At 34.2% G+C, this 18,832-nt stretch overlaps 1 non-coding gene across 1 annotated transcript; it reads left to right on the top strand.

Annotated features, from left to right (window-relative positions):
• The first annotated feature begins 9,027 nt into the window (after positions 1-9,027).
• Positions 9,028-9,133, top strand: LOC131145251 (small nucleolar RNA R71). The gene has a single exon (XR_009134039.1). It is a non-coding gene; the product is annotated as a small nucleolar RNA R71 (small nucleolar RNA).
• The last annotated feature ends 9,699 nt before the right edge of the window (positions 9,134-18,832 follow it).

The raw sequence follows: 18,832 nt of genomic DNA, 5'->3' as shown, positions 1-18,832 counted from the left end.
GATAAATATATAATCTTAGTATATCCACCATTTAAGAGCATACTAAGTGTCTTAAGGAATTAAGCCAAAATGTGAATTCAAGTATAAAACCAATCTAGACTAAATGAATATTCTTATTGGTTAAAATATAAATTATTGGCTATTTGAATGAAAATTCACTCCTAAATGGACATGGCATGTTTGCCTTGTATTTAAATTTCAAATTTTTTAACCCTTTCTTAAATATACATCTAACGTTAAGCATACTTTGTCCATTATACAACTTTGAGGTTTAGAAATTAAAGTCAAAAATCTTTTCCTGAAGCCATATCATTCATTGCCTTAAATCCTACAGGTATTCCATAGGGTCTCTTGCTTTGAAAAACTAATCAAATAAGAACAAGTGGACCAAGGTTGGGGGACCGAACCCATCAGTACATGTGTACTTCGGTCGACCGAACTAGAATTTTGACCAAGCCGTTGACCACACTTCGGGTGGCTTAACCTTCAAGTTCAAATCATCTCTAGCTGCTGAACTGTCATCGACTCCCTGACCACATATTCTGGCTACCAAACCGAGATTTCGGGCGACCGATTAGAATAGTTCAAAATCAATTCAGGCGGCCGACTCTCGAAAATACAAAATCGTGCTTAATATTCAGCCGACTGAACCAGTGTTCGGGCTACCAAAAAGTCTTAAAGGGTTCCTATATTTAAAGCTATTAGGGCGACTGAACTCATGTTCAAACGTCCGAGCCGTGTTGATATATTTGGTTCTCTGCAAAAACTGGTTCATTTCTTCCACAAATTTGAGAGCCTTTTTAGTTTTTCCTTTCACATCCTAGCCCAGTCTTACTTGTGATTTTTCTCCTTGGCTAGAGAACAGAGATGTGTTTTCATGGGTGTTGCATTAGACGAGTGATTTCCCACACCCGATCGATGAATTAAGTACGAGAAAATTTTTTGCCTCAGAGATCCCATTATGGGAAAATTTCTTGATATCAAATTCATGCAAACTCACTTCAACAACGTTCTTGACATGTTTTTATATCAAGGATGGTATGAGTTCATTGCCTTTCAGCCTAGGTGGATGTACCTGCTGCTCATCCGGCTCTTTTATGTCAATCTTGCTCAAGATGGCCAGGCTACTACTCCAGGGTACTCCAGACGGATCTCCACTTTGATGATGCCTACCTGGTAGAGACTTTTGAGATCCAGCATGGCGATTTCATCTGTCCTGAATCTTCCTCCACCTGGATGGCTGAGCAAGACTTCACAGTGAGCACTTTCTTCAATTTAGTTATGACAAACCATGTAGCTGATTTGAACTATACCCTTAGCTACATATCCTTGACTCTAGAGGCAAAGGTCACCACTTGATTTCCTATAACATCTTGCCTAAGTCAGGATCAAGGGATCATATGTCCTACTTTGATTGTTTTGTTATATGGTGCCTCTTCACCAGGAAAAAGCTAGACCTGCCTAGATTGATCCTATGGTGGATATTTGTGAAAACCATTGGAAAGAGGATCATTCTACCCTATGGTGGGATTTTGTCCAAGATATTTGTTAGAGAGAGACTTAATAGGTCACCACCTTAAAGTTGATGGGTTACGAGCTTATTGGCAACATGTGGTTACCCACTGCACATGAGAGAGACCTAGGAGCTCAGGAGGTTCCACAGGAGTTGCCCCATGTACCATCTAGCACCGAGATCATGGCGGCCATCACTGATCTCTGTGCCTCATTTCAGGAGTTCCGAGTCTCCATGACTGAGTAGGTGTCTTCATCACAGGTCACACTTGATTCCCTTTACAGCGAGTTCATCGGATTCCAGTATGAAGTTCGGGCTAACTTCCATATCCTTGGTAAGTGGCTGCGAGAGATGAATGACGAGGACATTGGGGAGGATGACTAGATGGAGGTGAGCGATGAGGAGGAGGATGATGATCAGGACGACGGGGAGAACTAGGAGTGCTTCATAAGGATCCATTCCGTCATGCTAGAGCTCCTTATTTGATCATCTGTTATGTTTTATTTAGATACATTTTTCATTTGGTCGGTATTTTATTTTAAAGTAGCTTTTATATTTGTTTCTTTTGATGATCACATTCACCACACACACGCAGATACTATGATATGGTGACTGTGCTTTTGATTATGATATATATCTGTAGTATTTTTATTTGCATGTGCTTGTGCTTAAAAGACTATTCTATTGAAATATATGTTTAGTATAAAAAGCCTCCTTCATGGAGGAAGCAGTTGATGAGAATTGTCTGCTGGTAGATTATAGGTTCTAGCATGCCGTACTCTTGAAATACTGCTTGTTTGAGAATCGTTTTTGTGTAGGTTAATTTTGGGAAATGTCCTGTTTACAACTAGCATGCTACCGAATTTTCTGCAGTCATTTGCCCAAAATAATTGAGATGATTTTCTTTGTTGTGTGCAAATGTGATTTATTCTTAAAGTCGAGATACTTATGCTTGGCTCATTTGCGTTAAATTGTTAAATTCATTGGGGCTGGTTGTGCGTATTTATTTAACGCGCTTGAATATTGGGAGATTCTTATGGATTGCTTACATCTTTAGACAAAATGCTACCAAAAAATTTTGAAACCTTTGCACATAACCTAATTTCATTTTCTTAATGCTAAACTCCTTAAAACTTCAGTGTGTTTCAAAAATAATTTGTGAATTTTACTCAAGTCAATTTATAACAAAAAATGCATAGTCTTAGGGGGAATCTTTTACCTTTAAAATCATTAGGCTCTGGGAAAATAAATATGTATTTTGCATTCACCTTTATATCCTTTGGAAAATACAATAACAATTGGTATCAAAACAATATGTCCTTATAACTAGTGGTATTTTAATAGTTCTTATCTTCTCTACCACGTAGTTATAACAATTGGTATCAGACTCACATGTTTTTAATTATACTATACCTTTTGGGCATACATGTTTGTTTTGGCAACTAGAGATGATTATGATTAAATTAACTTTAAAATATTTTTGAAAGGATGAGTGAAAGCTAAATGAAAAATTAATCTTCGTCCTTGAATAATCATCCATTGGGGAAGCATAGAACATTGAGATTGTTAATATATTGCATGCCACTTATACTTCCTCGATGCATATTCTGTTCGGGTTAATTGATTGAAATATGCTATATACTATCCATTATAACTCCAAACAGGTCACTTAGGTACACGGTTATAATTGGGATTGTTTTATATTCAAGCGACTTGTTGCTGAATTTTTTTTCCCAATATATCTTTTGTATCTAAAGGACATACTTTGCCTTCACGCTTTATTTCTTAACCCCTTTTGCTGTTGCCAAAAGGGGGAGAAGAGGCAAAAGTGGGTATTACTATGCTCCATTTTATTTACATCTCTTATTACCCATTACTTTAACTATATTTATGCATAAAGTCAGGGGGAGCTCTTCTTGGCTTAACCCACTTTTGTATAAAGTATTTGTCATCATCCAAAAAGGGGAGATTGTTTACCTTATAGGTCACACCCAGTTTTGATTATGACAAATACTCTTGGTACTAATGGTTGTATTGAGAATTGCATGTAGGATCACCTTGTGCATGCTTCAAGACTAAAAGACATATCATGATGGCGTGCGGTGTTCCTGCCAAAGGATGAAGATCTTTGTGTTGTAATTTATACTCATTTGATTATTTCTTCATTCTGGGATGTAATTTATTATGAACTGTGCATGTGTATGGCTTCTAATAATTTGCATCATGCATGGTAGGTAGGTATGCTCAAAACGACCTTAGTTGAACCTTTGGTACCTGCACTAAGGGCACAAATTCCCCTACATCACTTATCTTAATCAGGGGAATCAAAATCAGGATAAAATGCACTTAATGGGAAAAGCTGAGAGGGTTCGGGCGACTGAACCTTTACCTTGTAAAGCAGCCCGGGCGATCGAACCTGTCAACATGTTGACTTGGTATTTGGGCACCTGAACCTTTTTGAACATACCTTCCTCAAGCACAAGAAAGCCTATTAGGGCACTTTTCAACTACTCGTACGACTGATGGTTTACGTTCAAATACAAGCTCGGGCGATCGAACTGCCTGGTTCAATCAACCGAACTATGAATTGGGCACCCGAACTATCAAACATTTGCTTCTGACTTTGTTTCAGCTGACCGTCTCATCATTCAGGCACCCAAATCATTAAAAGTTGTATTTTTGATTGTGTCTGTTCGAGCACTCGAACCTTTGGTCAGGCACCCAAAACTCGCAGGTTAAAATAATTTTTACTAAATTTTTAAATGAGGTAAAAGGGTTTAATATTCTTAATGCTTTTAAAAAAAAATTAAAATTATACCCATTATATCCCCAATGGTCAAAAATTCCTCCTTGCGATATACTCACTCATTTGTCGTAATTAGCAAGGATTAGAAAACTTGATTAGGCCAAAAATTCTCTTATCTTTCAAAACCTTTTATTAGCCAAATAATACTTCCAAACACTCACATACTCCTCATTCTTGATTTCTCCAAGCATTGTGAGTATTTTCCAAGGCTAGTGTGTTTAATATCCATAGCTTAAACTCTCACTTGTATTATTGGTTGATCGATTTTCTTAGAGAGTTTAGCATTAAGGTTCTTCCACCAATTTCACTTGATAAATTTGGTGTGGAACAACCTTGAAGGTTGTGGTTCTTGCATTGTTGTTGCAAGGTACCTAAACCTAGATTTTGTGTGTGCAAAAATTATTTTCAAGCTAGTGATATAAACAACTCTATTGTGCTTTGAATATTAGAGTATATTGTTGAGTTTGTTTGCTTGAACTTGCTTAGCATATTTTGAAACCCTATTTTGATATTGCATTCTTCACATAGTATGTTTCAAATATCGTTTGGGTATACACTCTATATCTGAACTGAAATCTTATATGTTAATTGAGTGTTTAGCACAGATTAAAGCACTGAGCATATTTACGTATCATCTGTGCTTGCATAATTGATTGAGCGATACTGGTGCACACATCTGCTTGTCTAGAAGCAAATTTCTATGTACAAACTTTAACACACATTGGTTGTATTCCAGGTGCGGACCTGAAAAGGGAGACTAGCTCTGTGGAATAGTCCCAGATTGGATTAGACCCGGTTAGGAAAGCTAGGTGCGCCATCCTGTTAAGGCCTGTCGGTTGAGGTCAGCCCCTTAAATTGACCTGGTTGTATTAGGCGCCGCTCCACCCGTTTAAGTGAGCATTATAGTGGTAATCCTTGTGCTTGTTTGCCTAGGCGATGACGTAGGCAATTTGGCCGAACCTCGATAACATATCATGCATGTGCTTTACATTTTCGCACTTTCTTTACTGCACGTGTATGTTTATTTGTTAATCGCATAGAATGACCCTAGGTCGTGTTACACTATTGTTAAAACCAGTAGACCTAGGTGATAAACTTTAAATACCCAATTCACCCCCCCCCCCCTTCTTGGGGTTGCACCAAAGCTAACAAAATACAACAAGTATTTGTCTTTATCAAAATCGGGTGTAACCTATAAGGTCAACACTTTTTGATTGATGTCAAAAGGGGGAGAACTTTTTTAGCAAAACTGTGACAAACCTAAGACATATAAAATTTTAAATATGGCACAACAGAGACATATATTATTATTTGACCATAGATCTTGACAAATGAACTTACATGGGGAATCTAAAACTAAATCTGATACTCTCTGATATACTATCATAAGAACTAAATTTGATACTCTCTGATATACTATCATAAGAATGATTGTCTTACTTTCCAAATATTGTTAAGAGTATGCTTATTATAAGGGGGAGCCTTATTATGGTTCACTCAAATTTTGCTCCTTATTTTTCATCATAAAAAAGGGGTGATTGCTAGCCTAACAAGGCTTACGAATCTTATTTTCCGGAATCAAGCATGTAAGTTCAAAGATCAAGTGCTCACAAGATTTGTTAAAATATAATGTTCCAAAGACAAGTGGCCAAATGAAAGCTTAAAGTATATTTAAAGCATAGACTCAGAGATAGAAAAATCTGATGAATTTTAAAGCATATTGAAGCATGAAGACAAAATGGACTCAAGAAAAACAAGCATGAAGAGTTAGTTCTTAGAATGTTTAAGTTTTAAAGAGTCTTATGTAAGTACTTCATTTAATGTTGATATGGATGCATTGCAGCTTTTAGGTTTCACTATTGACTAAGAGATGAAAATTTTTGAAAACCCCAAAAAAATAATTTTAAAAATCTCAAAACAATATGACAAGTATAAAAGTTAACAAAAGTTTTGGAAACAAATTTGAAAAAGCATATGTTGTGGTACGTACAGGCGACTGACCTGATTTGGATAGGTGACTATACATTTGTATTGAAATGAATTGTGCAAACAGAATAGGCACAGTCGACTAAACCCATGAGTACAAGTGACTGACCCCATTATGACTTTGAAATCTCGTTGGCTTTTAAAAGCATAGGCGACGGACCCCGATAGTGCAATCGACTATGCTTTGTAACGGTAAGATTTAAACAGCAAATAAAATTTTCCAAATTTAATTTCTTGGACCCCAAAATTTATGAAAACTTGGGAAATACTCAAAGCAACTTGGGGAACACGAAATAGAAGCTTTTTTTCATCTATAAATACATGGGAAACTAAAGAATTTCACACGCCAATCAATTGGAGACAACATTCAAGCTATATTGTTTATACTCTTCAAACTCTCACTGCATACACTCTGTGGAAGTTTGTTTTTTCTTTGTTGAAATCATTGCTGGTCAAATCACATGATTTTTTGCTCACATAGTGAGAAATTCAAATCTAAAAGAGAACTCGGTGATAAATTCTAAGCTTCAATTCTTTCTATATTGATATTTAATTCAAGTAGTTTCTGTTGTGCATTCAATTGTACTAATTAGCTTTTTTGAGAGTGTCATTGTACACAAATTGTATATTGTTGTTTTTGTCAGCTCAGGTTGTTGAATTGTTGGACTAGAGAAAGGGGATTCTTGCTAGGTAGATTTGTTCATGGTTAAGGGGATTGGATCATTGTACTAACGAGAGGGGATTCTTGTTAGAGAGTTCGTAACTTTGGCCTAATAAAAAAGTTTGAAAGGAAAATCCTCATAGTAGTTTTCTTGGAGCAAGGATGTAGGTCTTGGACCGAACCTTGTAAAAATACGGTGGCACTCTCCTTACCCTACTCTTTTTAATTTTCTACATTTATACATTGCATGGATGCTTAGTTTAATTGCTAAAAATTAATTTGACTTTGCCAATTACAAAAATCTTGATTAAAGAAAGTACGTTGTTTGCGGAAATCTTGATTAAAGGAAGTACGTTGATAAATATCAAAGTACTCTGACAGATTTAAACGGAAGTAACTTGTTCGATATCAAAATTTGAATTTGAAGGCTTATTGAAATTTCTATTTTATTGCATAGTTAAGCTTATCTTATTGATTGGATTGATTTTAGGCCAATGCAAACCAATTATACTTGTGTAATTGAGATTGGTTAAAGTTCAAAGGATTTCTTAATCATTGTGTTTGGGTGTGATAGCTGAAAAGAAAAGCTGGGATTTAAAAGTAATTAAAGGAACTTATTAAAAGGAATTTGTAAAGAATTTTTTTAATACCCAATTCACCCCACCTTTTGGGAGTACACCTTACTCTTCATGTTTATTTTATTTCATTTTGATGTGGAAAATTTACACGAGCTTATGTTTGAAAATTTCATCTTATTAATGCCTTGATTGGATTAATAAGAAAAAGAGTAAAGCCGAGGAAATTAGTAAATAGTGGAAGAAAAAAGATGTTGAACCCGTAACCCAAGTGTCTGATAAATTGTTTTAGTGAATCTATTTTGTTTGGCTGCGTCATTGGATTTATATTTTTGGAATCTTAGTGAAAGTTCAATTTCATTTTAGCATTTTCTAAAGTACCTCCCATTTTGTTTACTGTTTTCATAAACATAAAAAAAATCCAAAAAGAATTTCACATAGCATTTTACATCAATAGGTTTTCATTAAACTGTTACAAATACTTTGATAATCAGTGGTCCCTATGGAATATGGTATTTGGCTTGTCCTTGATACAACTTGAAACTTCTACACTTGGAAGCACAATTCAAAACGAGTTGGAAGTCACCTTTCTCTAATGCACTCAATGTTGTGTTTAGCCTAGTCAAATAGGCCCTTATATCGTTGATGGCTTGAGAAGTCTGAGTTTTATTTGTGGCCTAAATTTGTATAAATTTTTTAAGTGTATTAGCCATTTGTGCCATGCTATCATTAAGAGACTTCTCCGATGGAGCTGGTCTTAGGACCTGAAAATTTTGAGCAGCTACATTAGATTGGAATCCTAGGGGTGAATAGTTCAGAGAAATTTGATGCTGAGAAGTTGCTTGATAATATGTCGACTGAGAAGGTGGTGCATAGGACTGGAGAGGCTACTAAAAACGTGAAGAATATTTACTAGGTTGATCATTCCTCCATAAAAAATTTAGATGACTCCTCCATCCCGGATTACAAGTGTTAGAGAAAGGCCGATTGGTGTTTTGTTGACTTAATTCACTAATTGCATCTAATTAGACCCACTCTACTGTAATATTGGCATAATCGGACAATCCTGAGTCTTATGGCTAGAATCGGCACATAGAGAACACACCTCCATTGCTTTCGCAGCTTTCACCTTCTCTAATTCTATAACCTCTAACCTTTTAGTTAAAGTAGTAATACGAGCCTAGAGATCAGTTTCCTCTTTGATTTCATATTCACCTCCACCACCAATTGCTTTGAGAGGTTGTATTGCCATTGGTACTTGATCAGATCATGTATTCCATTATTGGGCACTTTCAGCTAGGTAATCAAAAAATGAGAGTGCTTGATTCAATTATTTGTTAAAGAATTCCCAGTTGCACATGGTTTGAACAAGCTGTTTGCATTTAGGAGTGAGAGCTATGTACAAATAATTGGCTAGGTTTGAACAAGCTGTTTGCATTTAGGAGTGAGATCTATGTACAAATAGTTGGCTAGCCTCCAAGAATCAAACCCATGATGTGGACAAATGCTTATCAGCTCCTTAAACCTTTCCCAAGAAGCTTGGAAACTCTCATCACCTTTATGTATAAATTGAATGATTTGCTCTTGAAGAAATTGGGTTCTATGAAAAGGAAAAAAATTATGTAAGAATTCATGTTGCATATTAGTCCAACTAGAGACAGAATTAGGCCTCAAATAATTAAACAAAATCTTCACTTTATCCTTTAAAGAGAAAGGAAATAAATGAAGTTTAACAAATTCATCAGTGCCAACTCTAGTAATAAAAGTAGTGAAAGGAAACAAATGAAGTTTGACAAATTCATCAATGCCAGCTCTAGCAATAAAAGTAGTGCAAGCCAAATCAAAGTCCGTCAGGTGTTAGTAAGGACTCTTAGAATTCATCCCGTGGAACTGAGATATCACTAACAACATCCCACGCTTAATCACAAAATGATGTCCATCATTAGGTAAAGAAATGCATGATGGTGTAGTGGTTCGTGTGGGTTGCAAAAAAATCTTTAAGAGTGCATGGTGTAGGTACAACCATAATTTCTTCAAAATGAGCATAAATTTTTTTTCTATTATGAGAAAAATCAAAATAAAGAGAAACCACTAGTTTGAAACTAAATATGAAATTCCCTAGCAATGGTGCTAAAAACTTGACTCACTTTAAAATGGGCAGCGCAAAGGCTATCCCAAGTATAGGAGTTATGTTGCGTAATAATTAGTCCAAAAGGCCGAATCGTCTTCTCAAGGAATGTAGATTAATTTCAAACTTGCGTTAAAACAATAAGGAGAAAATTTATTAAAAAAAAAAACATTTACTGAACACGGTTCAGATTCATATTTTTGGGTTTTTGAGAGTTTATAATGAAATTAAAACAACACAAAACATAAACTATGAACATAACATGCATAAAGTTAATAGCAAGAAACAGATAATGGTCAATAAACGATGGCAAAACCAGCACAACTAATATCACTCATTGAATGGTTCATTCAAATAATAAAATGACTATAAGGAAATTTAATAAACCCAACAACTAAATATTTAAATATTCAAATAATGACCTAATAGTAAGAGCTTCATTAATCTAACAAAAGCCATTCAATAATAAAACAAACTCAACACAATAATAACTTAAACAAAAATAATAGTCGATCCAACAATCAATTCAAATAAGATATTGAACAACAATAAAGTCCCAACTAGAAATAAAGCAAGATTTGTTGGCCTTACAAAGCTTAATCTTGTTTTGATGATAAAAAATTAAGAGTATTTAACATGATTGTTAAAGCATATTTGAGGACCTCAAAAAGAGCTTATGAGATCAAGATTATGTGTTTGAAGAGGTTGATGAAGTATGCACTCAAGTCAACGAGCTATGAAGGAAGTTAAAGCATACTGAAGGAAGAAGTTCAAGATTGGACATAGCATGGAAGTTGAAGCATGAAGACTTAGTGTTTAAGAAGCTCTATCATATGTAAGTACTTCAAACAACTCAATATTGATGTATAAAGCTATTAAGAATTATCTTTGACCTAGAGACCTTATTTTAAAATCACAAAAAAAAATTTTAAGGTCTTGCTTATATTTTTTTCCAAGATCCAAGTAAAGTTTTGAAATCAAAACTTGAAAAACACGTAAGCTAAATGGAGGACAGACAACTGATGAAACATCATCAGGAAACTGAAATTTTCTATGTTTTTAAGAACAACAAACATAACTTGTTAAATTAGGTGTAATCCCAAGAGTGGGGGTGAATTGGGTATTTAAAAATATTTTTATGTTTCAATCCTTAATTGAAAACCCAACCGTACAAGCACAAATTTGGACATACACCGATTTCATTATTATACAACTTAATTGATTTAATAAGTGGATATCTCAATTAATTCAGTATTACCCAATTATTTCCACATAATTTAGATATTTATATATACCAATATTTAAAACATGCACAATAAATATAATATGAATACAAGTGTGAAAATATAAAGAGTGATAGAAAGAGAGTGCAAATACAGAATTTTTAATGAGGTTCGGCCAAGCTCGGCCTACGTCCTCACCTTGGCCAAAACACCCAAGGATTCCACTAATCTGCTCCTTAAACCCAGGCATAGCTTCCTATTACAAACCCAGTGCTTACAGGAGGCACAACTTCCTCCTACTCCACTTCTTACAACAGGCACAAGTTCCTCCTACTCCGCTGCTTACAAGAGGCAAAAGTTCCTCCTACTCCACTGCTTTTAAGAGGCGTAGCTTCCTCTTTCCTAGTTCATAGCCCAAACCGTTAATATAATAGATGAATAAAATTTGTATACACTCAAATGCTTCTCAACAAGCTAATGAGTACAATAAAATCCTAATACATACTCAAATGATATAACATTGAAGCTCAATGAGTGTATGCGATGTTTTCAATAATATTTTTGCAATAATCAAATATATGATTTTATATATAAAAATATATATGATATGTTTGCTCCAAAGATCTAAACTTTATTTAAAAAATTTCACCACAAAAGATATATCAAGAGATTTTAGTTTTTGCAATAGTGGAATACGATGAAACCTTTGAATAAAGTATAAACATGAATGCTTTCAAATATTTAAACTCTAGCAAAACTTTTTCCCAAAATGATAAATTGATGAAGAGCAAGAGTTCTTGCTCTCAATAAGATATATTAAAAATAAAAGAATGTGAGAGAAGAAATACTTTGAATATGATGATTAAATGCTCAAAAATTAAAGCTTGTTTGTCCAAACCTCAATACCCAAGATGTTTGCAAAAGATATGAGTGAATGCCCTTTGATCTCGAAAATCAACGTAAAGAATGCCCAAGAATGTTTTTATGTGAAGAGTATTGACAAAATTGATGTAGCACTAGGTTTAGAGTTTAATATTTATAAGCATCTTCACGTATGGGCGTATCTTGGCCATTGGATAAAAAATCTACCTGTTGAACACTGAAGCGCCGTTCTTCCAGATAGACTCATCTACAAGTGCACACGTTTGTCGACGAGTGTTCAACACTCGTTTGTCGATGAGAACATTGGTTCGTCGATGGGTAGATTGTCTGAGATTTTTGAGCTCCAGTATTTTCTCATCGATGAGGGGAAAGCATTGGGCGACGAGTGGCCTTCAGTTATTCTTCAACGAGACCAAGGGAATCATCGACGAGCTACCTGTTAATCAACCCGATCCAACCTAGGTCAATGCATGTGAATATGCCATGAAAAACATGCATCCTAAGGTCGATCTATATGTCATTTTGAACTTCCAACTATATCATGTGATCATGCAAATGCAAATTTAATCTAAAACAATATAACTCGAATAAAAACATATCTTCACTCATTTGATCTTTAATTCTCTTATGGAATGGGCAACAAGGTTGTGAGCTTTATATTCCTTACGACTTCCATTTTTCCTTTTCCATGTGTGCGGGCTTGAAGTATAAACTTGTTCAAGTACTAAACGTACAGATGAGATAATTATGTTTTGTTATCATCAAAACAGAGATAGGGCTCAAAAAGTCAACGATCTACCCGTTTTTCATCATGACAAAAACAATAGCAAAATGTATATATTCAAAGTAGACGTTGTAGTTTAATCATATCAAGAGAGAAGACAATGAAAAATTTCAAGTTGAGAGTTTTGAGTTCAACTCAATTTAAAATGCAAGGAGTATATAAAATATTTGTCATTTTGCTCAACAAACCCCCCCCCCCCCATTGGTATCAGCAAAAGCGTTAAGCTAAGTGAAAGACAAGTTTGAGAAAAAATTTCTTAGCGTTAAAAAAATTAACTCCCCCCTTTTGAAAATTTTTTTATTTAGCTTTAAAAAAAAAAAAAACTTCCCCCCTTTTTTTTTTTGAAACTCTCCCCCTTTTTGCCATTTAAGCTCATAAAGAAAGTATAACTGGCCATTAAAAGTCTAAAATGATAAGTGAAACCAGCTCATATTGGAAATATTCACAAGCCATTACAGTTCAAACAATACGTAGGCCCGCAAACGAATGGAGTTCAAAACATGCGGCTTATGATAGCAAAGAGTAGGTTTGCAAATAATTTTAGTATAACTAGTTCACATGTATTTTCATATTTAATCAACAAATCAGTAGTGCTTTGCCCCTTAACAAATTTAGTATTTTAAAAATTTTATGAGATAAGATTTTGAAAAGAAATAGCATAAGTCATGAAGCATTTAAGTTCACAAGCAAAAACCAAGATATGTTATATATAAGTTCATTTCCTGCAATTAAAAATCAAATACACATACATCTATATAAATATTCCCTTATGATTTTCAATAAATACTGGGGAAGATGCTTTAAAAAAACTTTAATAAGAATGATCAAGCAAGCATCAATTTTCTAGTTAATCATAGACAAGCATTCCCAAAAAAAAAAATATAGTTAGAAAGATTAACCATATGGATCATAAATATAGAAAATTTAAATGCAAGATCATACGGAAACTTTTGAACCTTTGTGGCAAAGTAAAATATGTTCATTTAAGATTTATAGAAAAATTATCAGACTTTAATGCACATACCACAATACAAAGCAATGCATGTCTAAGCATAAAAATATTGATGAGCATTACAAGATAAAAAATAATTTTCAAATGCTCCCTCTATGAGTTTGAATACTTGCTTTGATGAAATGAAATGCTTATACTTATCAAGGATTAATTTCACTAATAATTTCAAGTCGTATAAGCAATCAAAATATCTTACACCAACTATTTTGATACCATGATACATATGAGTTCTTTATGCTTTTTCCTTAGGAACGGAGCTTAGCTCCCCTAATAATTTTCAAGCATGCATTATCGAATGATGATAAAATTTTCATTTTACATTCACTCATCCTTTCAAAAATATTTTAACATTTATTCTATCAAATCATCTTATCGCATGGTTTTATTTTGGAAAGATTTAACGAAATTATGGCAACATGCTGTCTATAAATTGATCATTTTCCATAAAAACATGTTCCTAAAATATGTTTGCTTTCAACAAGTAATTTATCTTAAGCATGCAACAACCTAAAATATCTACCAGCATGCAATTTTCATCACTGCATCAGCCATGCATGTGGCGTTTCGGATTAAGCATGTCATCAGGTAGCTCAACTAACAAATCATAAACTATAAACTATCCATTAAAGAAGTTTTATCATATAGTATAATATGGATAGTAATTTACACTATTGTTTTCATAAATACATATGGGCACAAAAAAAAATTATGAGAGCATAGAGTCATGAATTTAAAAAGAATGCTCCTCCTGAGTTATGCACTATTGCTTTCTTATGCCTTTACCATTTTTCAAGATTGTGGCCAAGTGTTTTAAGATTTTCAATGATTTGAGCTTAGCGTTGAATGTTTTAGCTTAAAGGACGAAAGAGCCTATATTGTCTCTTTTCTTATGGATCTCAACATTTAGGTTTATTAGATATTAGCATTTTTTATATATATTGAAACCTATTGCAAATAACTTAGCCATTTGACATATTCAAAAGCTTCTAATAGATTTGACTTAAAGTTCTTGTGAAGTGAAATTTTACAAATACTCTTATCAATTAAATTGCTATTAAGTTTGGAAGAGTAATTATAATGAGTGGACATTGTTCGTAATATTTTTGCGGAAGTGAATATGTCCAACTTGTTAGGTAAGACAAATGTTGCTCTTAATTTATTTTTGATTATCCCACAATTGGACCGTACCTTATAAGTATGTCTTCAATTTTAAGCACGGGTACGAGCCCAGGATAGATGAATCTTTATTGGATATGATTGTGGTATGGTAAAGATTTATTATGGAAGAGATAGCTTTAGCGTAAATCAAAAATAGGGAATTTTATATTTTAAGCACAAAGGAATATTTATTAAAATGTCTTGATAAACCATTTGGATTTCTTAGAGAATTCTACTGATTTGATTATAATGGGATATCTTTTAATAAGCACTTGATTGATATAGAAATTATGATTTATTTTACTCATTTTGGAAGTGTAAGGTTCTTGATAATTTATCTAGGTAAGCTTACGACCTTTTGCTTTGAACAAATCAACATTAGCAAGCTTTAGCCAATATTTTTATATTTTATCCAATTATTATGATATATATATTAAGTTCAGATTGGATATTACTCAAAAGAAATCATATTGGCTTGATTTTCTAAAATTCTTCGTATTTAAAATTTTGTATAATAAATGCATATACTAATTTTTGACTTTTTAGACACAAACCATTTTTAAGCTTTTAGTCATCACCTATCCCATAATTATTCCTAAAAAAAAAAAATAGAGAACAAAATGATCATGTCATTCCAATTGGAACCTTTCTTGATTACCCATGTCATTTTCTTGTCTTTGTCTCGGACACCCCTAAATGGACACTTATATCAGGTATGCCCTTTCATTTTACAAAATGAGCAAGTTTTGTATATTTGTGAGAAAGTATGCTTATTTCTTCTCTTCTTGTTTAATGAGGCATAGCTATGAGATTTTTTAGATAGATTTGAACCCTTTTTGGAAATATAATTTCTTTTAACTTCTAAGGGTTTATTTAAACTATTTTCACTTGTAACCTTGGAAATTGTTTAAGGATGTTCATATATTTTTCCATCTAAACAAGTGATATTCAGAATCTTCATGATTTTCTTCTTTTCTAGAATAGCAGGATAATCTTTTAATTCCTCTAATTGTTTAGCTATCCATTCATTTTCATTTTTCAAACACATTTTCTTCTTAGATATCCTAGCTAGAAGCTTATGCAGTTTAACTAAGCCTTTTTCTAGATCTCCATACGAAGAGATGCTTTCATTATACAATTCAACACATGATTCAACATAAAATTTATTAAAGTAAAGATCACATGAATCATTGCACAAATTATTAATAGAATTATCAACAGATGATTCCACACATGATCCATTACAATAATTGTCATAATATCCATCATTTCAATTATTGCATGCATCAATGGCAAATATTGTCACAAGAGACACTACATGAGTCACTATCAGAATTATCAATAGATGATGCAACACATGATTCTTTACACAATATAATGCAAGATTCATCACATGATTTTTCATAAGATTTATTGCAAAAATCATCACATGAATCAATAAATGAATCATTAATTGAAATAGGCTAAGATACATATACCTCCTCCTTAACTAACTCAGTTTGTTTACAATTTGCCACCTCTTGATCATTTGAACTTGATATTTCTAGAATTGTGGTTTCTTTCTCCTGGGTTTCTCCATAATCCCTGTCATGTTATTCCTCAATATCTTTCGCACATGTACATGCCATAATTTCATGAAAAATATTAGGCTATAAAGCACGATATGGCATATCCATGGCATTTGAATTTGCATGCATATCATTTCTAGTTATTAGCATACTAATTCCTTTAACTATTTCTTGTCATGCCTTCCAGTCCATTGATTTTATAAAAACACTCATTTTTAGTTTCCAAATCAAACAAATTTCACTGCAAAATATTGGAGGACAAAGATAAGACTGTCCCTCACCGAGTGGGAATACACCAACATAACCCATCGTGATCCTTTAAAAAGAAACCTCTAAGTTTAAGCAACCTAGCTCTAATACCAACATTAATTTAGGTGTAATCCCAAGAGGGAGGGGGGTGAATTGGGTATTTAAAAATATTTTGGTATTTCAATCCTTAATTGAAAACCCAACCACAAAAGCACACATTTGGATATACACCGATTTCAGTATTATACAACTTAATTGATTTAATCAGTGGATATATCAATTAATTAAGTATTACCCAATTATTCTCACTTATTTTAGATATTCATATATACCAATATTTAAAACATGCACAATAGATATAAGATGAGTATAAGTGCAAAAAAATAAAGAGTAATATATATATATATATATTTATAGAGAGAGAGAGAGAGAGAGAGAGAGTGCAAACATAGAATTTTTAACAAGGTTCGGCCAAACTCGGCCTACATCCTCACCTTGGGCAAAACACCCAAGGATTCCACTAATTTGCTCCTTAAACCCGGGCGGAGCTTCCCGTTACAAACCCGCTGCTTACAAGAGGCATAACTTCCTTCTACTCGGCTACTTACAAGATGCACAGCTTCCTTGTGAGAACTTGAATCGTGATATATGGATTTATTATGTAAAAGAAGGATAAAATGGTAAATTGAGCAGGGTTCATCGATGAAGGTTGAAGGCTCCTTGTCAACGAAGTTCAGAGACTAGTTAACGAGGGAATGCCGAGAGGTTCGGAGGAAATGAAATATCTGGCTCATCGACGAGGCCACTGACTTGTTGACAAAGCTAATGGCGGACTCGTCGACGAGGACACCAATTCGTCGACGAATCCACCCGGGTCAAGGGCTATAAATATCAGTTCCATTGCTTCTAAGCTAAGTAATCTTAATATCATCTCTCTCTCTCTCTCTCTCTCTCTCTCTCTCTCTAGAATTCAAAGCTCTCTCTCTCTCTCTTCAATTTCTTCACCGTTTGTCGCCTGATTTGCAAATCAGACGTTACCATGAGGATCAGGGAAGGATTCTCTACATTTCTAATAGATCAGAATCTCGTTTGAGCATTTTCGGGTGTCGGGCTAAAATCGAGGTAAGGCTCGATTTTCGTTTCTGATTCAATATGTGTATAGTAGTACGAATTGTAAGTAGGTACTGTACTGTGGTTTGTAGGTTTTGGAGTCCCGGTACGTAGTTTTGGGGATTGTGGAGTTCGTAGTTGGAATTCAGGTTAAGGTAAGGGGATTCTGTTTATATCAGTTTATTTTTGAAATCGGGATTGATAAGCTTGTAGGCTACGATCGTATATATGTTTTGGCTACTTATTTGGGGAAATCTATCAGGTAAAATATGGGATTATCAGGTTCCAATTTTAGGGAAAGTTTGGGGATTTCAGGTATCATCTCTACTTTGTTTGGAAAATCGTTCATTTTGTTTAAAATGTATTATTGAGATTACCGTTATCCATATTTGCATAAACTGTATACTTGAAAATGGAAAACGATATGATTTACAGTAAACCAAATAAGTGTGGTATGTATGGTTGTATGTATTTGTTCCAAATATTTGTAAAACAGTTAGTGGCGACTAACTACCGTACGCTGAAATGTATAGGAACGTGAGTTCCAAAATGATTCCAGGTTTTGTGAAATCGGCTAGGGGCAGTTAATTATCGTACACCGAAACAACTATATGGCGGCTAATTAATGTACGCTGCGCCATGTACCGGTTAACTACCGTGGACGAGAGTGGCCGGCTCTATATCCGGGGTGTGAAATATCACCAGTATGTTCCGGCTAGTCACCGATGGGCGTGTTCTACACCGTATGGAGCAATGTAATCACTGTGGGCCTTGGTCGTCGCAACGTAGTTGCGTATATAGCAATGTAATCACTGTGAGACTTAGGTGACCATGTGTAGTTGCTTATTGAGCAATATAATCACTGGGGGCCTTGGTCGTTGCGGCGTAGTTGCGTATGTAGCAATGCAATCGCTGTGAGACTTAGGTGACCTTGTGTAGTTGCGTCCTAGTGTGACGACACTGAACGTATGTTTTGGGTATCATATGTACTGGAATGGTTTTTGTGAAAATACTGGAACTGTATGTAACTGTATGAAACTATATGGAAATGTTTCAAACTGTATCATATTTTTATAATGTTATGAATTATGTAAAATAACACCGATATGCCATACATTGATATAACCTGTTTTTTTTCTTACTAAGAAGTGTCTCACCCCAAATGTACATACAATGT

The sequence above is a fragment of the Malania oleifera genome, chromosome 12, assembly GCF_029873635.1.
Source record: "Malania oleifera isolate guangnan ecotype guangnan chromosome 12, ASM2987363v1, whole genome shotgun sequence".
Classification (NCBI taxonomy): Eukaryota; Viridiplantae; Streptophyta; class Magnoliopsida; order Santalales; family Ximeniaceae; genus Malania; species Malania oleifera.
This window is presented reverse-complemented; position numbering and strand designations above follow the sequence as displayed.